Source organism: Mustelus asterias, chromosome 1, assembly GCF_964213995.1.
Source record: "Mustelus asterias chromosome 1, sMusAst1.hap1.1, whole genome shotgun sequence".
In the NCBI taxonomy this organism is placed as follows: domain Eukaryota; kingdom Metazoa; phylum Chordata; class Chondrichthyes; order Carcharhiniformes; family Triakidae; genus Mustelus; species Mustelus asterias.
In genome coordinates this window covers 68,733,768-68,759,063 of record NC_135801.1, presented here as the reverse complement: position 1 = coordinate 68,759,063, position 25,296 = coordinate 68,733,768, and the positions used below count along the sequence as shown (strand labels likewise).

At 46.7% G+C, this 25,296-nt stretch overlaps 1 non-coding gene and 1 pseudogene across 1 annotated transcript; both read right to left on the bottom strand.

Moving 5' to 3' along the window:
* Window positions 1-17,533: 17,533 nt before the first annotated feature.
* LOC144501582 (U2 spliceosomal RNA) lies at window positions 17,534-17,732 on the bottom strand. The gene has a single exon (XR_013499156.1). It is a non-coding gene; the product is annotated as a U2 spliceosomal RNA (small nuclear RNA).
* A 488-nt stretch (window positions 17,733-18,220) lies between these two features.
* Window positions 18,221-18,380, bottom strand: LOC144501725 (U2 spliceosomal RNA; annotated as a pseudogene).
* Window positions 18,381-25,296: the final 6,916 nt, after the last annotated feature.

Here is a 25,296-nt window from a genome sequence, read left to right as displayed (position 1 = left end):
AGGATGGCAGAAGCAACCATGCCAAACCAGGTAAGTATATTTAAATATAATGATTTCTATGTAGATAAACTTTGCAGGAAGCCACTCTTTTCAGTAATAAAGGGCCGGGAGGATAGCAATCCGATCTGCACCAGGCACAAATTGGATTTTTGGCGTTCGTTGCTACTTTTCTGGATCACCACGCTGATCAACCGACACGGTGAGCTGGTAAGATTGTACCCATAGTCAACAGAACAACTGAAAGCATGGAGTGGATTCACCCCATAGAGATGGCATCGTCTTGCCACCACAAACTGGTACAGATATTATGCAGTCATGCAGCTGACTCAGGCTGAGTGGATGGATGAATGATAAATGATGGATGAATGCCACGGTCATTTTCCCACCCATTTGGCCACTTGCCACCCATCTATCAGGATGCGCCCACACTGCTAACGCTTCACCAGGTTTCTGCACACTTTCACAGCATTACAGTGTGACTAAAAGAGAGGAAACCAGTAGAGCTGTCAGTGGTCGTGGAGTGCTACATGCTATGTTGGAGCGAAAACCAGGACATACACATCACCAAGCATTTGTGCGATGCATTCTCGCCACTAGATCATCAGCGGTGATCAATGTTGACATGACAAAAATGGTTAGTGTGTGTGAGCACACAGAAGTGAATGAAAACACTGAAATTTGAATGGTTCAAGACCCTTTTTGGCCTACAGTTTCATAGACAGACTGTCACATAGAGGAGCCATGGGAGAAGGGATGGATCCAGCTACCTCACGGTTTTCTGATTGGGACTTTTAGATGTTAGTGGAAGAGGTTCAGAAGAGGAGACTAATCCTTTACCCTGCTGGCCATCACTATCCAACCACTGCGAACAAGATGGCCTGGATACAAATTGCGGCAGCAGTAAGTTCAGCAGGAAATCGACATGTTCATGGATTCAGTGCCAGGAAAGGTTCAATGACCTGCTGTGTTCCGATAAGGTAAGGAGCCTGGTTCACAGGGCTCCAAGGAAACGGCCATATTTGCATGCTGCAGCACGCTTAGAATTGGTGGCATGAGGTGAAGGGCACAGTGCTGGAGTACAGGTGAGCTGTCAGAGACATCTGTGTACACACCCCTCGGAGGAGGGAGGAAAGACAGTGGTCCAGAATGTGTGGACTCACCATTCGGGCACAGTATTTGTCCAATCAGTAGAAGAAATGTGTAGCTCAGAGTTCCCTGAGGCAGTGGGAAACCTTGGATGGTGAATAGAGGAGTCCATAGCTGTCATGAGCTCCACATTGTCCCAGAGTCTCCGCCACATGAGCTCTGACCATGAGAGTTTAGTCAATCTCATGTAAAGACACATGGTGCAGCCCTTAGAGTGGATGCAGAGCAGCGTCACAGCCAGGAAAGGGTACCAGATAGTACAGGTGACACAGGTAATATTGCTCCTCTGCTGCGCCCACTACTTTGGCTGCGTTTGCATTTCAGGTGTCACAGGATATGCTTTGTGCGGTATATGGAAAAGAGGATTCATAGAATCATAGAATCCCTACAGTGCAGAAGGAGGCCATTTGGCCCATCAAGTCAGCATCGACCGCAATCCCACTCCCGCAACCCCACATTGTTGCAAGTAGTTGCCACCTCAGAAACTGGATCATTGGGTAGAATGAATGGTGCGCAAGTACTCTCAAAGATCTGCTGTTGGACAGTTGTGCACAGAACACCTTATCTGCGTGTATGCTACAATAGGCAATCCTATTCACAAGTGCAGGGTTTGAAATCATTTAAGTCAATCTCAGCACTTTGGGCATGGTTTGATTATGGAGAAGTTGATAGCGTGGGCTCCTTCTTTACAGCCACTGCCATTGATGTTGGGGGTGGGGGGGGGCGGTGCAGATTGCGAATAACTTCATGTGTGTTTGCAATATGACGAGGCCCATTGTTACAATGGTGAATGTCGCAGCCACGTGAACGTGACTGAGTCAAACTGTTTATTATTTCTCTTCTTGGGGGTTGGGCAGCCTGTTGTGTAATTGTGGAGCCAATTTACAAGGTTCTTCAGGTGGAAGTATGTCACCAGGGACTGATTGATGGCAATGATGCTATCAGAGGACTTTATGAGAACCTTCTTTGCACAAGGACTTGTCAGGTGAAGATTCCCTGCTGTACAGAGTCAGCAGCCCTGGCTATACGGTCATGACATCCAGCTGGTCTGTCATTGTGCCCTCCTGATTTTGGAATCTTTGGAATGGACAGAAGCTTCATTCTCTTCATCTTCCTCCTCCTCAAAGCTTGGAGCTCTGCCCATCATCATCGATTTCTATGCCCCTCCCATGTACAAGGTCATGCAGCCTGCAGCAACACATTATTCTTGATGTCCCATGCTGGGGCATACTGCAGAGCTCCACCTTAGCAAGCAAGGCAACTGAAGTGGATCTCTTAAATGCTAATGTCCTGCTCGATGGTGCTCCAGATGATAGAGTAAGAAGTCAGTTGAGTCAACCTGATGAAGGAGCAGCGCTCCGAAAGCCTGTGATTCCAAATAAACCTGTTGGACTTTAACCTGGTGTTGTGAGACTTCTTACTGTGCCCACCCCAGTCCAACGCTTACATTTCACATCATGGCTCCTGATGATGACATGGCTGTTGTTATCATTGCGCTTTGTCTCAGTTTGAGGCCCCTAAAGGGGGTCAAGCGCCAGGTTTCTAAGGGGTAGCACATGCCCCCAGAAACAAATCACAGATCTGTGAAGGTGGCTGAAATATCTGAAGGAGCTGAGAGTTCCTTAGAACAAAGGAGTTGCACAGTTACCAGGGAACTCAACACTCACCTGAAGGAAGACCATGCGGTGACCACAAAGCACCTGGATACTGAGTGAGTGAAAAGACTTTTGGTTGCCAAAGATGTCCGCATGCTGAGTTGGGATCTTTATGATGACGTGGGTGCAATCAATAAAAACCTGCACATGATGGAAGAATTGGGCAAAGGCCATGGTTCTCTGCATTTGAGACGCCAAATCTATGGGAAAATTAATGTGATGCTCCACACGAGCAAACAGGGCAGTACAAAGAGCAAAGAACAAAGAAAATTACAGGACAGGAACAGGCCCTTTGGCCCTTCAAGCCTGCACCGACCATGCTGCCCGACTGAACTAAAACCCCCTTCCCTTCTGGGGACCATATCCCTCTATTCCCATCCTATTCATGTATTTGTCAAGACAACCCTTAAAATCACTATTGTCTTAAAAGTCACTATCTGTGTGTGGCTGACTGGTATATTCCGGTCTCCTCTTAATCCCGGAGAGAATCTTCAGCAAAAATATTGAGAGTAATAGTTCCCTTTACGGACACTGACAGGACATGAGGCTAGATGGATTGGGGCTTAAACAGCTGCTGGATCATGCGACATATAAAGAATAAAGAACAAAGAACAGTACAGCACAGGAAACAGGCCCTTCGGCCCTCCAAGCCTGTGCCGCTCATTGGTCCAACTAGACCATGTGCTCTACCATATGACTGTCACCTCACTACAGCTTAACATCAGTTGCCTTCGACACGGTTTCTCTGATGTCCAAGGTTTGTATATTCTTTCCTCGGAGTACTACTTGCGGGTGCTCCTTCTCCTCCTCTTTCCTGGTCCACATGTGTTTGAGCTTATACCCTCCTGCCGGGCTCTGGTTACTTCCATTCACCGGCTTCCATGACCTCTATGTGCGAGGGTGCCATGTCAGTCTATTATCTTCCTTTGCACAAAGTGCTATGTGCCCTTTTCCAGCACAAAGTTTTTTCTGGTATCACGGTGCACAAGTCAGAAGGGGCAAGAATAATTGCCCTGCATGTCCAGCAGCCCCACTCTCCTATGGACGGCATGGTGGCACAGTGGTTAGCACTGCTGCCTCACAGCACCAGGGGTGTCACTGTGTCACTGTCTGTGCGGAGTTTGCACATTCTCCCCATGTCTGCGTGTGTTTCCTCCGGGTGCTCCGGTTTCCTCCCACACACCAAAGCTGTGCGGGTTAGGTTGATTGGCCATGCTAGATTGACCCTCAATGTCCCAGGACGCATAGGTAAAAGGGATTAGCAGGGGTGACGGGGATAGGGTCTGGGTGGGATTGTTGTCGGTGCAGACTCGATGGCCTCCTTCTGCACTATAGGGTTTTTATGATTCTATGATCCACTCCCTTGGCTTAAGAGAAGGGAGTTGGAATTTATTTTGTGCCAATTTTGGGGCAGTGAAGATAAGCTTAAAGCTAATTCCACAGGGGTACCTTACCTCTCCAAAAGGATATCCTAGCTATTCGAACAAATGCACAACGTTCAGACCTGCTCTTACCAGATCTACTCAGCAGCAGTCTTTGGATTTCACACTCCTGGGATACAAAAATCGGACTGGAGCAGAGGCAGCTGATGATTTAAATGGACAGCTGCCTCCGTGAACCACACATGTGCAAGATGCAATCTGGCCCCATTCCTACTCCCGTGAAAATGGGAAGTGCCATATTCAGGGACGGAACTTACGATTTCTGGGCACTTGTGCTATTTTAACCCTCCGGGCCAACACATTCAAACCCACAAACTCAAAAGCCAGTCTGCCTTTAGTTAAAGATTAAAGATGACAAATGCTCCCATAAACATTAAAACGAGCGGTGCCTGATGAAACACATTCAAAGTACAAGGACTTTCAAATGGCTTGCCCATTGGTACTGCATATAACATTGTACAGAGTAAACAGCTGTGTTATATTTTCATCAAACAATATTTTGCTTCAAATTTCTGCCCAGGCATCATTAAATGACCTTTGTATTTTGCTGCAAGGAAAACATTTAGAATTCTGTAACTTCATATTTTAATCCACATCCTTCTTAATAGGTTTGAATTCCTTTTAAATTCTTTGGTGTCTACCCACTTTCTCCTGATTATCTGAACCTCAAATGACTGGCATCCACAATTACAGACAATAAAAGGTTCCGCAAATTTCCCAATGTTATTTTAGTGTATTTATTGAAAGTAATCTTCTTGAATATTATTCCCTGCCCTTTATAATCAGTGATAGTTTACTGCAAACCTTGGTCACTCTTGAACTCTGCATCGAAATGTTGAAAATTGATACTTCACGGCCGAGTAGCTTTGAAGCGCGCCTCAAAATACGAGCCACACTGTACATCAAAACTTTTGTCAAGGATATGGTATAAGATCACAAATATTTTAACCTGCGTTTTGTCAACATTTTGTTTTCCTGGTACAGTTAATGCACTGTATGCAAAGATTGTTGCTTTAAAACAAAGAAAAAAATCACCAGTTAATAAAAATGTTGCACGAAACGAAGCAGTTAATGATCTACTTTAAACGCTATATCTTCATACGCAATTATATTAAAAGTTGTACTAGCATCTTTCTCTTGTAAGAGGTAGGGAATAGCTCTGTTTCTTGCAAAATTAAATGATAGTATCCTCACCTTGTTATTACGTACAGTCGCAACTTATAGTTATTAGACATAACTTATTTACGGTTTCATACATGTAATCTACATGGATATAGACCTGATATGTGTGCATATGTGCAATAGAATGAAACAATCAGAACGTAGCTACTTTTAAAGTTGTCCACAAGACCCTGACATAATCATCTCACATTGCTGAAATATCCCCACGGAATATTGTTTTAAATAATCAGTCCGATCTATTGAATTCAGTATTAAAGACATTCTTATCATTCCCTTCTTGTCAGCTTTAGCAGGATCAACTATTTAATTGCGGCACATATCAAACTTCAAAGCTATATTTGCTTAACACAGTGAGTAATACAGCTGATTAACTGCATATGCAATGTTTGATACCTGGGTTTAATAACGATGGAAACAATATCAAGGTGTTTTAATAAGTGAGAAAAACCGATTATTTTTTGTGAGATTGAAACAATTAAATTCTATTCTACATAAATGCTGCAGTTAGAAAACATAAAGCAGGTAAAATGATGTCAATTCTATTTTGTTTCTGACTCTGCGATCCGACAGTAAATGCTTTTGTAGCATTCTGCATTTCATGTGTAAAATGTCAAATCAACATCATTAGAGTAACAAATGTTCATTACAAAAAGAAGGAAAAGCAGGAAATGTATGCAGCATGGGGCGCCACGGTGGCACAGTGGTTTGCACGGCTGCCTCACAGCACCAGGGTCCCGGGTTCGATTCCTGTCTTGGGTCACTGTCTGTGTGGAGTTTGCACGTTGGTCTTCATGGGTTTCCTCCCACAGTTCAAAGATGTGTGGGTTAGGTAGATTGGCCATGCTAAATTGCCCATTAGTGTTAGGAAGACTAGCTAGAGTAAATGCATGGGGATAGGGCCTGGGTGGGGTTGTGGTTGATACACACTTGATGGGCCGAATAGCCTCATTTTGCACTGTAGGGACTCTATGATTCTATAATAACAATCTCTCGATATACAGAAAAGGCATTCTGTTGCTTGAACGTAGAAAGTGTTCTCCAGTGCTTTTTTTTTGTCCTCCCACATACAGGAACTCCATCTTTCTTCCATCCTAGAACTAATGGAGTTGATTGTCACATGTGACACAATTTGAGTAGGTGGACACTCATCAGAACCCCTGCCTATACTATTCCAATAGCTGATCCTTATTTTAGTCTCAAGGCAAGCTACCTGCACGTTAGTCGACTTGATTGGCAAGTCACTGCTTTGGACAGCCTGGTTTTTGACAGGCCTCTGCACTTATTTAAGGCCAGTTTGCGCTTCTTAAAGCAAAATGTGGTTTAAAACATTTGGGCTGATGTTTTTGGAACTTTCTGCTGCAAGACGCTCTCAGGTTCAGTTAATAGCAGTAGAGGAGCAGGTGAGGACCTAAAAAGAGGGCCGCTTGGGTGGCACGGTGGCACAGTGGTTAGCATGGCTGCCTCACAGCGCCAGGGACCCAGGTTTGATTCCCAGCTTGGGTCACTGTCTGTGTGGAGTTTGCACATTCTCCCCGTGTCTGCGTGGGTTTCCTCCGGGTGCTCCAGTTTCCTCCCACAGTCCGAAAGGCATGCTGGTTAGGTACAATGGCCATGGTAAATTCTCCCTCAGTGTACCCAAACAGGCACCGGAGTGAAGCGACTAGGAGATTTTCACAGTAACTTCACTGCGGTGTTGATGTAAGCCTACTTTTTAAAAAGTTTATTTATTATTGTCACAAGTAGGCTTACATTAACACTACAATGAAGTTACTGTGAACATGCTTGTGACACTAATAAATAAACTTTAAACTCTTGCCTACAAATGGTAGAAGGCCTGGAAAGAGATGATTGAAAATTTTTAAGACCAGATATTCACTGGCCTTACCCAGACAGTAAAGGTGAGAATGATCTCCTATTTTTCAGAATGAGATCCTGTTACAATACTTATTTCCTTCCCCTCAAAATGCTTCTTCCTACTGCTGCAGATGCTTCTACTCCATCCACATCTGGATCAACCATCCTCAGAAGAGATACTAACACTCAATAACAGGTCAAAAGGCATTTAGCTCCTCTGCCAACGGGTGTCACTTTGCATGCTGGAGTGACTTTCCTCAACCTATCCCTCTCCACAGCATGCTCAGAGCTTGTTGTTATACTCTCTGAACACAGACTATATGAAGATGTCTCACACATCAGCACGATCTTTTACAACAACCTCTCCTGCAGAAACTCACATCTCCTGTTGCTGCAGGACAAACCAGCTTACAACACAAGGGAGAGGCCTAGAACTCGCACATATTCGAAGGGAATGGGAGGGGCGGCACAGTGGCACAGTGGTTAGCACTGCTGCCTCACAGCACCAGGGCCCGAGTTCAATTCCTGGCTTGGGTTAAAGTCTGTGTGGAGTTTGCACGCTCTCTCCGTGTCTGCGTGGGTTTCCTCCAGGTGCTCCGGTTTCCTCCCACAGTCCAAAGGATGTGCTGATTAGGTGCATTGGCCATGCTAAATTCTCCCTCAGTGTACCCAAACAGGCGCTGGAGTGTGGCGACTAGGGGATTTTCACAATAACTTCATTGCAGTGTTAATGTAAGCTTACTTGTGACACTAATTTTAAAAAACTTTAAACTTAAAAGTTACTTATGGCAGGCAGCAGGAGAAGCATGAGGCTGGAGACAAAGTACAGCTGTGTTTGGTTAATTTTCTTACCTCAAGAAATCACATATAATAGCACCATGGCAACATGGTGCTGCACTGAAATGCTACTCATTGGCTACTGTACAAACTTCCTATGACTTAAAAATCATGCAGCCTATAAATGGAAATCTCCCATTTTGAGACTAAGTGCCGTGATGGGTGGCTCCAGCAGTGCCTGTCCTGCTGACCAGAATGGCGGAATCTCACGCCAGATTCTGCGCTTGGAAGCTCATTATTTATGCACTGGTGAGTTCCGCTCCGACTATCCCAGCGGGCTGGCAGCTGATTCATCAGCCCACCATCAGTTGATGATTTTGAAGGCCCCGGCACCATATTTAAATGCCAGTCCAGTACACTCATGGCACTCTCTCCAGCCCACTTGTCTTCACAAGACTGGGCGCGATGTCAGCATGAGTCCTGCAGCACACTGCTGTCCAGATAGATGATAGTATGTGGCACTGGCGGGGGGGCGGGCGGGGGGGGGAAGGAGACCCCTGCACTCACCAACCTCAGGCACAGTACTGATCCCATTCGATGACACAGGAGAGTCCATGGGCCCAACAGCATGAAGACCAGCTCGGCATGGAAGTGGAGGGTAGGAAGCAGTCTGCTCCGGCAGTGTTCAACAGCGCATTGGGAGCAGCCAGCACGATGGCAGTGTTGCATTCTCCCTGGAGTCTCTTGTGCACACAACACACTTTAGCAATCAGGTTTGACACTGACATGATTTCCTGTTGGCGTGCCACAAGATTAAAAGGCCTGACTGGAGGCCAGTGTGCAGCTGTATTCATGAGATGCAAATGGATCAAATGGCATTTGCTCCACCAGCCAGCGGGTTGACCGACCCTCCATTAACCTGCCATTGGGAGAATTGCAACCTGATTTTACGCTGGTGGATTTCCAACTTTGTGGACCTTGTCAGATTCACCGCACCCGACCGCTCCCAAACCCGCCACAGGCTGGTTGGGAAAACCCCACTCTCTGGGCTGGATTCTCCAAACTCGTCTGTGCATGCTGAGAGTGGAGAAGTTGACGCTCCAGCAAGAATTCCATTCACTTCAGAGGCATTGGAGAATCCCGGCTGCGGATGAGGGCAGATACGTATTTCAGTCAGGTTGCAGGGCAATCCTCCAGCCATACTGTTTGCCAGTGAATGTTTGCAAGCTCCTTGAAAAATCCATTTCCCAATTCCACACAAAATTTCCACACAAAAACGTCCACTTTCTTTCGTTCTTGTAAATTCCTCCTTTTTATTGAATCTACTTCCAGAGTTTTTTCAGGCCCATTCCACTTTGTAAAGACTTGCTGTGCATAACAACTTCTCCTCAATTTCTGCTGCATTTTTGTTGCCAATTATCTGAGCTCTGTATTCTCTGGTTACTTACATGCTGGCCTTTGTTCCCTTTTCACTTTTTCATCTTTATCCTATGACTTGGGCCCTGTCATGCAAGAGTTGGAGAAGGACCAACCCTATAATGATAGGCCCCTTGGTGTAGGTGATCTATGATTGCTATTGTATCTGATCTTCACTGGCATCCTCTGAGTTACAATGCTGGGTAAATCCTTGTCAACCAGCAGCCAGCTCTCCAATCCAGCTCTCTCTCTCCTCACTTTGGAGAGAAGCTGGATTGATGACAGGATGTGAGCAACATGAGAGCTGCCTGAAAAATGGTGTCACAGACCAGCTGGACATGCTGCGAGAGAGTGAAACACATTGTATTGCATGAAGGTGCTGATTCTTTGCAGGAGACGTGATGGACACAAGTGTGGGGTTGATATTAACCCTTGCACGTGTAGGAATCCTGCAGTAGCTGCAAACCTGCTTCTCTTCCCTGCTGGCTCCCGGGATCCACGGGGAATGTCATGAAATCATTAGATCTGGCAAACAGTATGGCTGGAGGAATGCACTGCGACCTGACTGATGTGACACATGTCTCCAGCTGCTGACAAAACCTGGCATAGAAATTCAAGGCGACAAACTCCTGCTGTAACTTCCCACCATTTTCTGCGATGGCCAATTCATGCGAGGGCCAATCTTCTCCTACACTGCTCCACACTGACATTCACATAGCTCAGACTGGACCTGTAGATCACGGTCAGAGAATCCATAGAATCCCTATGGTACAGAAGGAGGCCATTCGGCCCATTGAGTCTGTACTGACCACAATCCCACCCAGGCCCTATTACCTGCTCGTCCCCCTGACATTAAGAGGCAATTTAGCATAGCCAATCAACCTAACCCATACATCTTTGGACTGTGGGAAGAAACTGGAGGGAACCCACGCAGACACGGGGAGAATGTGAAACTCCACACAGACAGTGACCTGAGGCTAGAATTGAACCTGGGTCCCTGGTGCTGTGAGGCAGCAGTGCTAACCACTGTGCCACCGTGCCGCTCGGATGAACAGTAAAATGTCTTACAAATCACCTTCTATTTTCCTGCACTCCTGACAGGTTAACGTGCTGAGGTTCCTTCACTTGTCACTGCTGCTGCTCCCGTTCCTCCACTTCCTATAGCCAGTCATGGGAATTTAATAACACTCCAATCTCTAGTAGTGCAAGAGCCTCTGAAATAGTGGCTCAAATTGTAAAAAAAAAATTAAAAGCACAACTGCAGCCACAAAATGCTCTCAGTAAACCTTGTTTGACACTCTGGATAGTTAACAACAATTTGGCTATTTGATAGAAGCATAGAATCCCTATAGTGCAGAATGATGCCTTTCAGCCCATCGAGTCAGCACTGACTCTCTGATCGAGCATCCCACCCAGTCCTTATCCCCGTAACCCCACGTATTTACCCCACTAATCCTCCTACACATATTGAAACACCAAGGGGCAATTTAGCATGGCCAATCAATCTACCCTGCACATCTTTGGAGTGTGGGAGGAAACCGGAGCACCCAGAGGAAACCCACGCAGACACAGGGAGAATGTGCAAGCTCCACACAGACAGTGACCTGAGGCTGGAATTGAACCCAGGTCCCTGGCGCTGTGAGGCAGTAGTGCTAGCCAATTTGTAAGTGAGTGTTCTATTAAATACGATTGGAAAAGTCAATTTTCAAAATCATTAAGGGAGTATAAAAATGGAAGATTTGCAAATCTAACATACATTTCACAACCTCAGAGTGACTTGACACACTTTACAAGCAATCGAGGCATGCAAATTGTGGTCACTGTTGTGGTGAATATAGCAGCTATTACATGCCTAGCAAGGACTCATAAATAGCAATGAGATAAATGGCCAGATAATCTGTTTTTGTGATATTTGTTGAGGGATAAACATTGGCCAAGACACCAGAGAGAACTGCTTTGCTGTTCTTGGAAATAGTGACTTGGGTCTTTTCCATCCATGGCAGAGCCTTGCTTTGAAATCTCACCAAACTGTCCACCTAAACTGTGTCCTCAAATCTCTGAAGCAGGACTGAACTGACTTTGTTGTTTATAAGGTGACCACTGAGTCACAGCTGATATCAGTAGTTTGGGATAGACCAAATACTGACTGCTCATCATGTTAAGATTGAGTAAAATGATGTCAGGTTCCCAGTGTCATCACAGGGATGTGAGTCCCATACAGTAATGAAGTTGCTGTCTGCTCCAGCCAGCTGCACTGCTGCTTATTGACAGCCCCAAGGGGAATAGGCACCCCGTAGATTTACTGCAGGAACTGGGCAGTCTGTTCGATGTGCTCTGACTGCCCCATTGCTGTCCAAAATTGAAGGCATGAATCGGCTGCAAAGTTTTACTCATCCAGACAACGTTCTCTCTATTTTAAAGCAATTACACTTCCTGGTGTCTCGGAAAAGGAGTCAGCATAATCAAGGATCCCACGCACCATTGGACATTCTCTCTTCCACCTTCTTCCATTGGGAAAAAGATACAAAAGTCTGAGGTCATGTACCAACCGACTCAAGAACAACTTCTTCCCTGCTGCCATCAGACTTTGAATGGACTTACCATATAGTAAGTGGGGGGGGGGGGGGGGGCGTGATTCTCCAACCCCGCTGCGCTGCTTTTCTGGTGCTGTCATCTCTGTGCCAGAAATCAGTGCAGAGTTGCATAATTTACTTAAATTAGCATTTCAATACATTTTAAAATCTCATTAGCGGGCCCGGGACTAAATCTCCGGGCCTACTAGCGTCTCCTACACCACCGGGAGTGGTTCACTTGCAGGGAGCTGGCAGCTGGACCCCGCTGGAATGAAAGGGGACAATCGAGGCCCCACAGAGGGTTGGGTGCCGGTGGGGGGGGGGTGACCCCTGGGCATTGCCACCTTGGCAGCACCAGCCTGGGCCCCCTGGCACTGCTCAAGAGGCAAAATGGCACTGCCCACTGGGCATTGGGCAGTGTCAAGAGGGCGGGGCCTAATAGGGGCAGGGCTGATGGGGGGCGCCGGGAGTGGGGGGAGATCTGTGGAGGTGGAGGGCCCTGCTACCACTCTGCAGTGACTGAGGGGGGCGGGCCAGCGATCAGGGCTAGCCACTGGGGTGAGGGGGTGGGTCAGCCTGGTTGGGGGTGGGGGGGGTTCAGGACGGCGGGGTGGGGTGGGAGTGGGTCAGGGCTGCCGGTGGGAGGGGGAGGATCAGTGGGAGGGTCGAGGGTGATGGGGAGATCGGGGCTGCAAGGGGGTGGAGATCAAGGCGGGCAGTGGGGTTGGGGGGGGGGGGGGATTGTGTTTTGCCAGCGATCAGGAGGCTGGCAGTGCGGGGCCACTGCGCATGCACCGATCTCCGCTCTGACAGATAGGCGCATGCGTAGTGGCCCGCTTAGTGCCATGCCGCTGGCTTTTCCAGCGGTGACCCAACAGCTTTGACCTCACTTGCCAACTCTACTCTTGTCCATGTCAACTGTGTTGGCCTTCCATATCCTGCTGCATCCACAACCTCCCCAAGGTAGCCCTCGTCTCATTTATAAAACATTGCCACTGGTATTCTTTTGTCCACAAGTATTGTTGGTCGTTGTGGCCGGTTTTATTTTTCAGTTTTCCAAACTATTAGTCCAACATGGCAAAATTGTAACCATCAATTGCACCAAAATAGTAAAGTGAAGAATCTCATAATTAGGGATAGGCAATAAATACAGGCTTAGCCAACGGGGCCACATCCCCAAACAAATGAAAACAAATCCACAATAACAGCTGCTGAAGGACAGCTGGATAATGTAGCTGCAATGCTAGGGTTTGTTTATATCCAATCCCATCCTGATTAAAGAGGTAACCTAATTCAATCCTATCTAAAACATTTTATTCGTCCAAATCTTCCATTCAGAGTTAAAACTACTGCTTTTGACGTTGATCAGACAGAAAACTACTCATTTACTCGGATAAATTTTTAAAAGTCAGACTTCCACGATGCAGATGAACTCCCTCAGCGCAGGAATCCACACAGAGAGAGCAGCGAAGTGGATCAGTACAGAAGTTGCATCACTAACCACCATAAGGTAAGCTTAAATGTCCAGTGTGAATGGGTGAATAGGTGAGTAGGTGAATGACTAGCATGTTAGGGTGGGTAAATGGGTGAAGTAAATGGGTAGAGTGGGAGGAGCTTGAGGCAGTAGGGTGGGAAGTGGATAGGGTGGCAGGTGGGCAGAGTGGCAGGTGGGTGGGGTATGTAGGGTAACAGGTGGGTAAGGTTGGTAGAGTGGTAGGTGGTTGAGGTGGTAGTGTGGCAGGCAGTAGGACAGGAGGTGGGTATGTTGGTAGGTCGATCCAGTGGGAGGTGGCGTTTGGGTGAGGTGGGAGAGTGGCAGATGGGTAGCGGGACAGGTAATAGGGTAGTAGATGGATAAAGTGTTTGAGTGACAGATAAGTGAGGTGATAGGATGGCAGGTGGGTGAGGTCGTAGCATGGCAGGTGGGTTTGAGAGCAGCTGGCTGCAGTGGGCTGGGTTGGGAGGTGGTGTCAGGTCAAGGACTTGTCTGGTTGAATTGGGAGGTGTAGTCAGATCAGGTCGGCTCCAGGTGGAAGCGAACCAGGGTGTCAGAGTCGGAGTTGAGGGGCAGAGGGGCCACTGAATGTAGTTGGGAGGGTTGGGGGGATTTGGGAAGTCAAGGTGGGAGTTGAGGAAGAAAGGTCAGTGGGAGGTCAGTTCCACAGTTATCCCAGAGTTAGACTAGGATTTTTCTGCCTAACATTTCCTGGGTAGGTAGTTGTGTATGATAGAAACCCTACAGAGCAGAAAGAGGCCATTCGGCCCATCGAGTCCGCACCAACAACAATCCCACCCAGGCCTATCCCCGTGACCCCACATTTTTACCCTGCTAATCCCACTAACCTATGCATTCCGCGACACTAAGGGGCAATTTAGCATGGCCAATGCACCTAACCCGCACATCTTTGGACTGGCATAAGTACATGGAACTGACTGTATTCTCTGACTCAAACTCTGAGATGGAGATTTTATCAGAGGGTCCCAGAGAGCAGGCCAATTGCCCATTGGAAGTTTAAACTTCCCAAATCATTCCCATGGAGTCAGTATGCCGGCATTTCTGTGAGGTCCTGGCAATCTGGAAAGCGGAAGATCTGAGCCATTATAATACCAAAGATAATGAACAGGGTGAAAGCTTGCACGGATTGCCCGTAAAAGTTCAACTTTCAGGATACTTTCCACCAGTGACTTTAACGGGAAGGAGAAATGGACAGAGTGAATAATGGGCACCAAACAAATACTGTTCCTTTCCACCCCGAGCCATGTTGGAAGTTCTGCTTGGTAATTAGAAACCTCACCGTTAGTTACGATCAAAACTCTCCACCTGAAATGGTAAAGCTATCGAGTACTGTTGGAGCATTTTCTGCTTTTATTTCAGACATCCAGACATCCCTTTTTAATCCTTACTTTAGTGGGATCTAAAAGTTTCACTTTCTGCTGCAGGTGTCAACCAGGGACCAAAATGTTCAGCTCCGAGTTGTCAGCCAGTCTTACTCACTGACAAACTCTGCACACTGACATCAAGCAGGCAACCCATCATTTATGTTAACATATGTTGGGGTGAATTATACGATTGAATGTTGCCGGCGTGGAGATTCACAGAACAGGAATGCTGCTCAGGAATTTGAGCACTGAGGTCATCCTGTCCGACTTACCACCTGCCATGTTACTTTTAACATATGGAAAATCATTGCAGCACAGAAACCAGGTTCAGTAACCTCTGCACTGCATTTCTGAGACCCATTCCCATCACGGAATATTCTCTGCACTCCTTCAAACATGTTAGCCTCAAAATCTGGATCCCCACTAGGCATTTCTGTCATGGGAACCTCTGTTTTAAAAGCATTAAATGGCCAAGTTAATGTGGTCAGGTCCTCAGCTGATTACAACTTTTGCTCAGTGTATTACACAACATCTAGATTATGATCTGGGATCATTCATTTCTTGTGCAAGCCAAACAATTAAGACTCAATGTCCATGTTTGCTCATCACTAAATGCTTGGGAATTCCGATACTGTATTTGTGCAGATCATACCATAGACTCCCTTTTGATTTGATTTGAATTGATTTGATTTATTATTGTCAGATGTTTTGGGATACAGTGAAAAGTATTGTTTCTTGCACGCTATACAGACAAAGCATACCATTCATAGGGAAGGAAACAAGAGAGTGCAGAATGTAGTGTTACAATCATAGCTAGGGTGTAGACAAAGATCAAATTTAATGCGAGGTAGGTCCATTCAAAAATCTGATGGCAGGAGGGAAGAAGCTGTTCTTGAGTCAGTTGGTACATGACCTCAGACTTTTGTATCTTTTTCCCATTGAATCCCGACAGTGCAGAAAAAGGCCATTCAGCCCATCGAGTCTGCATCGACTCTCCAAAGGAGCATCCCACCTAGGCCTTCCCCTCTGCCCGATCCCCATAACCCCATGCATTTACCATGGCTAATCCCCCTAACCTACACATCTTTGGACACTAAGAGGCACTTTACCATGGCTAATCCATCCAACCTGCACACCTTTGGAGTGCGAGAGGAAACCGGAGCACCTGCAGGAAACCACGGAGACAGGGGGAGAATGTGCAAACTCCATACAGTCACCCAAGGCCAGAATCGAATCCAGGTCTCTGACGCTGTGAGGCAGCAGGGTTAACCACTGTGCCACCATGCTGCCCACTCCATCTTATCTTTCTCTTGCCTAGAATGGATACAATAAAAGGTGGTTTCTGACAGGAAATTCCTTTCTCAGCTCCATTCTAAGTTGCTCTCTCTTTACTATTGTCCGTCTTGTTTTTCGCTTATAGTCAAAGCTCTTCGAAACTTTTTGCTCCTGTTTCTCCTAACTTGTAAAGAGTGCTGTGAAACCATGCTTCACAGTGAAAAACAATTGAATTTACTGGCTGGAAACCCCTGAACGATTTTTTTGAACAAAGACCACAGCCACGTTCTTGAGACTCAAGATCTCAGTCAAAGATGTCTGCACATTTGCATCACTACCTTCTGCATTCCAAAATTATTGAAATGGAGACAATTTGGCTACAAGGCCACGCCAGCTTTGAAGGGGGATGAATGGGAACCATCTCTTACCGCATCAGCAAAGTATCCAATCACCTGGATTCTCAAGTGGATGGAGACAAACCATTCGACATAAGTGGGGCGATTCTCCCATTCCGCTGCGCTGATTTTTTAGCACAGTGGGCCGGAAGATTTAGGCAGCACCGGATTAGCCCGATCCCCGCTGGGCGTCTGGCCCCAAGCACATCTCCCAACACCAGATTTTCGGCACTGTCAGCTCCACGCCAGAAATAGAAGAAAGAAAGAACAGTACAGCACAGAAACAAGCCCTTTGGCCCTCCAAGGCTGCGCCGATCACATTGTCCTATCGAGATCAACCACCTGTATCCCTCTATTCCCCACCTGTTCATGTGTCTATCCAGATATGTCTTAAATGTCACTAATGTATCTGCCCCAACCACTCACTTGGCAGTGCATTCTAGGCCCCCACCACCCTCTGTGTAAAAGACTTACTCCGCACATCTCCACTGAATCTTTCCCCCCTTTCCTTGAATGTGTGCCCCCTTGTAATTGTCATTTCTGCCCTGGGAAAAAGCTTCCAACTATTCACCCTATCTATACCTCTCATAATTTTATAAACTTCTATCAGGTTGCCCCTCAGCCTCCATCTTTCCAGGGAGAACAATCCCAGTTTATTCAATCTCTCCTCATAGCTAACACCCTCCATACCATGCAACATCCTGATAAACTTTCTCCCAAGCCTCCACATCCTTCTGGTAGTGTGGTGACCAGAATTGGACACAGTATTCCAAATGTGGCCTAACCAACATTTTATATAACTGTAACATAATTTGCCAACTTTTGTTTTTGTATTTTTATTCCAATTCAATCAAATCAAGTCCAATTCAGAGTCTCAACAAGTTGAGACATTCTCGCTCCAAGCTGACAAGACAGGGCTCTCATCTCCTGTCTTGGGCATGGTCTACATGATCCAAGCTGATTGGAGTAGGCATAGCTCCTCCTCCAAGGCTTGATCTCATTTGCATCTTAGCCAAAAGGCCGAGATGCCGCTTTTAAAAATTGCTTCAAATGAAGCTAAATTGTAACCTAATGACTTCAACCAAGTACAGCATGTCGATACTACACCTGATCTTAGCCAAAAGGCCAAGAAGCCAACTGTTTTTTTATATACTTTTCCAATTCAATCAAATCAAGTCCAATTCACAGTCTCAACAAGTTGATACATTCCCAATCCAAGCTGACAAGACAGGGTCTGCAACCCCTGTCTTGGGCCTGATCTACATGAGCCAAGCTGATTGGAGTAGGCACAGGTTTTCCTCCTCCAAGTCTTGATCTCATTTGCATCTTAGCCAAAAGGCCGAGATGCCGCTTTTAAAAATTGCTTCATATGAAAATGAAGCTTAAATGTAACCTAATGACCCCAACCAAGCACAGCATCCACAAACTGCACTTGATTTTAGCCAAAAGGCCGAGAAGCCAACTTTTTAAAAATACTTTTCCAATTCAATCAAATCAAGTCCAATTCAGAGTCTCACCAAGTTGAGACATTTCCGATCCAGGCTGACAAGACAAGGCCTTCACACCTGTCTTGGGCATGATCTACATGAGCCAAGCTGATTGGAGGAGGGGGAGGTTTCCTCCTCCAAGGCTTGATCTCATTTGCATCTTAGCCAAAAGGCCGGGATGCCGCTTTTAAAAATGCTTCATATGAAAATGAAGCTTAAATGTAACCTAATGACCTCAACCAAGCGCAGCATCCTCTACATACTACACTTGATCTTAGCCAAAAGGCCGAGAAGCCAACTGTTATACTCAATGCCCCATCTGATGAAGGCAAGCATGCCATATGCTTTCTTCACCACATTTTCCACCTGTGCCGCCACTTTTAAGGATCTGTGGACCTGTACTCCCAGATCTCTCTGTGTGTCTATGCTCCTGATTGTTCTGCCATTTATTTTATAGCTCCCACCTGAATTGGATCTACCAAAATACATCACCTCGCATTTGTTGCATCACCTCGCATATTTTGGCAGAGCTGCATTATATATGCAGCCCTTCATTTGCATCTGTTTTAAATGGCATTAGCGGGGCCTGGACTGAAATCTTTGGTCTCGCTAGCCTCTCCCCCTACCCCCCATCAGGAATATTGCACTCCAATGGAATTACTGTAGCTCCCCAACTTGGGAGTTGTGGCCTGACCCAGCTGGAGTGAAGGGGGGGGGGGTCGAGGCCCCCCAGAGGGTTGGCAATAGGCAGTGCCCCCTGGGCATTGGCACCTTGGTGGTGCCATCCTGGGCCCCTCCAGAGGCAAAGTGCTAATGCCCAGGGGGCACCTTGGCACTGCCTATCAGGCATCAGGCAGTGCCAAGGGGGTGGGGCCTTACGGGGGCAATGGGGGGGGGAGGGAGGCCAGTTGATTGGGACTGGCCACCAGGGTGAGGGGTGGGGTGGGGTGGGGGTGGGAGTCGGGAGGGCCTGCTGGGGGAATCAAGGCTACGGGGGGGTGGGGATGGAGGTTGGCACTGAGGAGGGGGATGGGTCGGGACTCCCCGGGGGGGTGTGGGGTGGTCGAGGCTGGACCCGGGCATGTTTGGGGGGCCAACGCACAGGATGTGGGATGGACAGAGGACCAGCGGTGTGGGGAGTCATAGGGCTGGCCAGCGATCGAGCTGCCCAGCGACCGGGGGTGCGGGGCTACTGCAGGGGGCGCCGACCTCAGTGCTGACAGATCGTCGCATGCGCAGTGGCCCGCTCAGCGCTATGCTGCCGGCCTCTCCAGTGGGAATAGGCCCTGCCCCTGGATTTTTTACATGATTCACATGATCCACGCTAGGCACTCTGCAGTGTGGGAGATTCATTTTGAAAATGCTGCTGAAAAAAACAACGTAATTTACTCCAATTTTCACGCGAATTCGACACTTAGAATATTTTTGGGAGAATGGCCCCCAAGCACTTGGACCTGGATGAGAGAGGAATTTCCAACGATGATCCAGCAAACTAACTAGAATACACTATCCATGACCATGAGGGCGAATTTTTGGCCCTACTCACCACAGGCACAAACCCCGTTATGGTCACTAACTCTTGCCAGAGGGCCATAGCGGGATTTGTACTGGGGAGATCCCAACAAGAGCGTGAACCAGATTTCCATATATTTAAATATGCAGAGATAGCTTTACGTCATAGCTTCCAAGTTTCCCATTGGTTCCCCCCACCCCTCCATAGGTGTAGCACCCGGGTGGTGAGCGAAACAATTGGGCACTGCCTCCTGGCACCTTGACAGTGCCAACCTGATTGGCACTGCCATGTTGGCACTGGCAGGGGTGGGGCCAGGGGCAGGCATGGCCAAGAACGTGGCCAAGGGTGGGGTCAGGGCTGGAGCTTTAACTTCAATTTGAGATGCGCCCTGATCTCTGTGGAGCTGGCTTTGTCAACAACGTTAGGTGCTTTCCCTCAGGAATGACAGTGCAAAATGCATCCCTCTGCTTTCTTTTTGACAATGGATGGGGTTTTACAGCCTCGTTTGAGCGAGACCGGAAATTCCTGCCCAAGGTCAACGGACATTTCTGTTTTCTGCCCCTCGTCCACTCCATCTCCGTGGCGAGCGAAGCGATAGAGTTCCAGCGAAAGTGTCAGAAGATCTAGGGATAAAACCTACCTGTTTCTCTGGAAGGAAACTCGTCGGTTTTCAGTCAGAACCTGGTATTTTGCCATTTTTAGGAAAATTCCACCCCATATTTGAGTCACTGGGCAATTGGAGAGAGGGGGTCAAGTGACAAGTCAAGCACCTGCTTTATCTACAGAACCGAATAAGCAATAAGTCCCTGAGTAGGTTCCTTCCCTTCCCCAATTTCTCTCTCTCTCTCTCTCTCTCCAATCCAGCTTGCAAGTTTAAAACTCTGCCGATATTGATTCTCCAGGTGGCGCAGACAGAGATTTTAAAAAGAACTGACCCCAGCATTGCTATTTGCAGAAGAACAGATAAACTGTCCATTTGCAACTTTAAACCATTTACATATACCCCTTTACTTTTACTGTACTCCAAATTACTTGATCCATCCTCCCAATTCTAGGAACATAAGGCTGAGGAACAGGAGTAGGCCAATTGGCCTTTCAACGCTGCTCCATCGTGATTGACCTGGATCCTGTCTCAACTCCACTTCACCCTTGACACTGTAATGTGTGTGTGTGTGTGTGCGTGTGTGCGTACATGCATGTGTGTGTGTGTGTGTGCACGTGCACATGTGTGTATGTGCGTGTGCATGCTTGTGTGTGTGTGCACAAGCAGTGCGTGTGTTGAAGGAATGAGGATAGGCTCAACAAAGCTCAATTTCACACAGATGCTGAGCCTTGGGGATATTAGCAAAATGGCTGCTTGTGGAGCATCAAGGGACATGTGTGGCCATCTGTCAGAGTTTGAAGACACTCTGCACACCAATGTGCACACAATGGAGGAGTCTATCCACCCGATGAGTGCCACCCTGTCTATGAGTCTTGACCTTGGTGAACCTAATGAAGAGTCATATGGAGCAGAATAATGAGTGGATGTAAGATCTCTTCAATCTTGAGCAGTGATGATCATTCAGTTGGTGTAATGGCTTTGAGATGCATGGACATGCTGCCAAGTGCTGTGATTCTCTTGGTAAGTAAGGACATTGAGGTGGACTTGAAAGTGCTGAGGGAGACAGGTCTGCTAGCAATAGTGGCTTTGCTTACGGTGCTCCCCGGCTTTGAGGGTGGCTTTGTGGCGCCTCCAACAGAAACACCAAAGATACGCCCAGTCCTGATGGCAGAAGCGGCCCATGCACAGGCGTAAATGGCCCAGTCTGTGCAGATGCCCTGAAGTGCAACTTGCCCCCACATCTGTTCCAGGTGTAAGTGGATCACCATGAGAAGCATTCATAAGTAAACATGGCAATGCAGGTAGCTCCACAAAGATTTTCACTTGGGAGTGTTGCTGAGCTGAATGTAACATGGATGTTTCTTGTAATGACCCCATGTGTCGTGCTTTACTGCTAAGTCTCTTGTGCTTCTTATTCCCCCAGTGTATCACCACCAATAGGAGGAGCAAGGAACTGGGGCTTTTCAATATGGCGACTCACGATGTACCAAGTGGAGGGTAGTTCAATAGATTGCAACACTCAAAAGCATTATAAGCTTATCATGGTGTCACAGCAGTGGCAGAATGGTGACCGCAGGGAGCTGGCTGCCAAGAGTGCAATGGCAGCTGCAGAAATCTCAGCAGTCCCATTCCTGAATGAATAGGTCATGTATTCCCTTGGCATGCATCTCAATGGGTGAAGTCAGCAATGCTTCCAGTTCATATCCATTCTCCGCTGGGGGACTACCCATGTCCAACCCCTCCTCTTCTTCCTCTGTAGACACACTGTACTCATAAAACTCCTCGGGTGCAAGATTTCTATTCCTCTCTGTAGCTCCATTTTGTGGATAGTACAGATTACCACCTCTATACATGAGACCCTTGAAGGTCTGTATTGGAGAGCACCCTCAGTCTGATTTATGCTCTGGAACCAGCACAAAATTCTCCATTCTCGCTGGCAGCAAGACATGAACAACCGGAGAATTCCGCCCAGCATCTATTTTCCTTTGGAGCCTCCTTCACACACTCCTTTTCAACATAGAAATATAGATCATCGAAGCAGGAATGGGCCATTCGGCCCTTTGAGCCTGCTCCTCCATTCATTTTGATCATGGCTGAACTTTAAGTTCAATATCCTGATCCTGTCGTCCCCCCATATCCCTTGATCCCTTTAGCCCCAAAAGCTGTATCTGATTTGATTTTGAAATCAGACAACCCACTTTGAGTTGACTGCCTTTGATGAAAGGGTATCCACCAAATGCTTTGTTGCAATCATCCTCAGTAGCAGAGATTCCACTGAGCGCCAGATTTAAGGCGTTCTCTTCTCCTATAGCTGCCCTGAACCTTGCTGTTTTGCTCTCTTTGTTGAAGTGACAGCTTCAAAAGTGGAGTTTTAAAAACCTGTTCGCTGACGATGGAGGATTTTTCACTTCCTTTAAAGCAAAAAAGCCCATTGTTCCCCTTAGTTACACATTTTAAAACACATTGATATCATTCCTCAAGGACAGTTATTTATTTTGTCTATCCAGCTATCCTGCTGAGGAAGTCATCTTTCTCAAACACCAAGCATTAATTTTGCCGGTAGAATGTGCAGATTTTTTGTTTAACAATTTTATCTATTTATCCAAGCTTCACGCAATATGCACAGCAATATGCGCAGCTTGTTGAGGAGGGGCTCTGTAACAAGGCTTCCTTAACCTGGCAACATAAATATTTCAATGTGGAATGAGATAAGGCCAAGTTCTATCTGACCTTATTTCCACTGATGGTAATCATTTTAAATAAAGGGAGAAAATAAGTGTAAATCTGGGACTGTTGGTTGTCCTATTTTTACTGGCACCGCAATAACAAGTAGCATTGCTATGTTTGTTGTACTGTTCTTAGCTACAGCTCTCAGGAAAATCATCCTGTTAATCAGTAAATTCACTCTCTGGATTCAGCAGTGACTGACGAACAGCAAGGCGAAGAGCTTCTTTTCAACTTGTGTTCTCCAAGATGGAATTTATACTGATCGATCTCGTGTGGCTGTGCAAGACCCAAGATACAGTGCCTGATGTTTTCCAGAGTCGACAGTGCTCCAGCCACTGCAATAAAACAGAAATTTATTGAAGTAATATATCATAATACTGTCGCGAACTAAATATATTACACACCTTAGATAAACATATGGCAGATATAAGGGGCAAATTTGATTATCGCTTCACCTGATTCTTGGACACAAAACAGGACCAAAAAAGGTCATGTTTCATGTCCTGCTGCCCGCAGTACTGATGCAATCTTGGTTTGGGTTGTATTCAGGCTAACTTCAGCCCATTGAACCTGCACTAACAACAATCCCATCCAGGCCCTATCTCCATAAATCCATGTATTTACCCTGCTAGACACTAAGGGGCAAAAATTTAACATGGGCATTCCACCTAAACCCGCATATTTTTGGAGGTCCTTGAAACAATGCCATCGGTGCCAACCTACTCTGCAAATCCTACCTATTTTTGCCATGAAACTGACCGGTAAAGGGTGGGTTCCTTTGTTTCCTAACCTCTTCCTTCATCAAGGAAGCTCACATTTGTAAAATCCACCACAACATTTTCACTTTCCCGCCTTTATCTCTCCTTTCCTGAAGATGTTGATTCGTGCTGGGGTCCAGTTGAGTGACAACCCTCCAATCCTTCACTTATGTAACCATTCTCCATGAGCTTCATTAGACAGCCGGGCCAGAGAATGTTTTACGCTGGATAGAGGTGCAAAGGAATGGAGGTGGGAGGGGTCATTGAGAATTTGATTGACCTGAGTGCAACCTGACCTATCAGCACTGACATTACTTACATGAACACTTCGAAACAAATTGTCATTCAGAGTGTCTGTGGACAGAAACACCGGGGAATTTACAACATCTTTGATTTGAAAAAAATAATTTAGCAGCAACATGAATGACACTTAAGGGTGCAATTGTGTGTCATTTGCATTATTAAAGCCTAATTTCAATATTTGTACAGATCATATCTGCTGACTGAAGTGACTCAGCATGAGAGTGCCTAACGAATATTTTTACCTAAACATGCAAGAAGAGGCACAGCTGGCACAGATGGACCTTGTATGATTTCCTATTTCAAAGGTTAACAAATTTGACAACATTTTGGCATGGGCAGGACTAACTAAACAACATCATTATTTTTAATGATAAATTAACACAATCTTTTATTCTGATGTGTTGATGCATGAGAAAAAGCTTTGCTGTAGGAGTAGTAATGACCTGAAATAAAATCCCGAAGTTCTGATGATACCAACAAATCAGAAAGGAACTAAAATTAGGGTGGAAACAGTTGCCAGGACATTGATTTTGATTTGAAGGCACAGAGAGATTCAAGGTGTGGTGAACCACTGTAGTTGTCTGTTTATGTGATAGTTTATGTGATATGCCTGGACATGCCCCTGCTGCCTCAATCCGGGGCTCCGCCCTCCTCGGGGTATAAAGGCGACTGCTCTCCGCACCTTTTGCTTCAGTTCGGATTAGCTATCGGTTTGGGAGTGCTCCAGTTCTTTGTTAATAAAAGCCTGTTGTTACGCAACAACGAGTCTTTGCGTAATCAATGGTGCATCACAAGGTACTCTTATTTCATATAAGAAATAGATATCTAAACACAAAGGGCGGGATCCTGAGCCCACATTCACCGTCCGCGGGAATGGCAGTGCAGGCTCAAAATGCGGAGAGGTCGGAAAAGCATAATTCTTGCCGGCAAGATCGCGTTTTCCAATTTTGAACGAACCTCGCAAATGGCGTGATGTGGAACACGCCGGGAAGGGCGGGAACCTAATTTGAACGCATCAGCATATCATCAGCAAGCACTCACTCCGGAGATTGAGCACCCAACAAATATTCAGCTGGCGCCGGTGTGATGTCGCATTGGTGCCATTTACAACAGCGCTCTATAAGCGTGAACCTGGCGCCATCATTTCCAAGGGGGGTATCGGAGGTGAGCGCTCAGGATGCTATTACTTCTTGTGCAGCTCTGGGCCGGGACGAGGGTCACTGTCACCATCGGGGGAGAGGGGTTTGGGGGCTGCGTGTGCGGCTCGCTCCGAGGCCTTACCTTCCCTGTATATCAGATCACCCCTTGC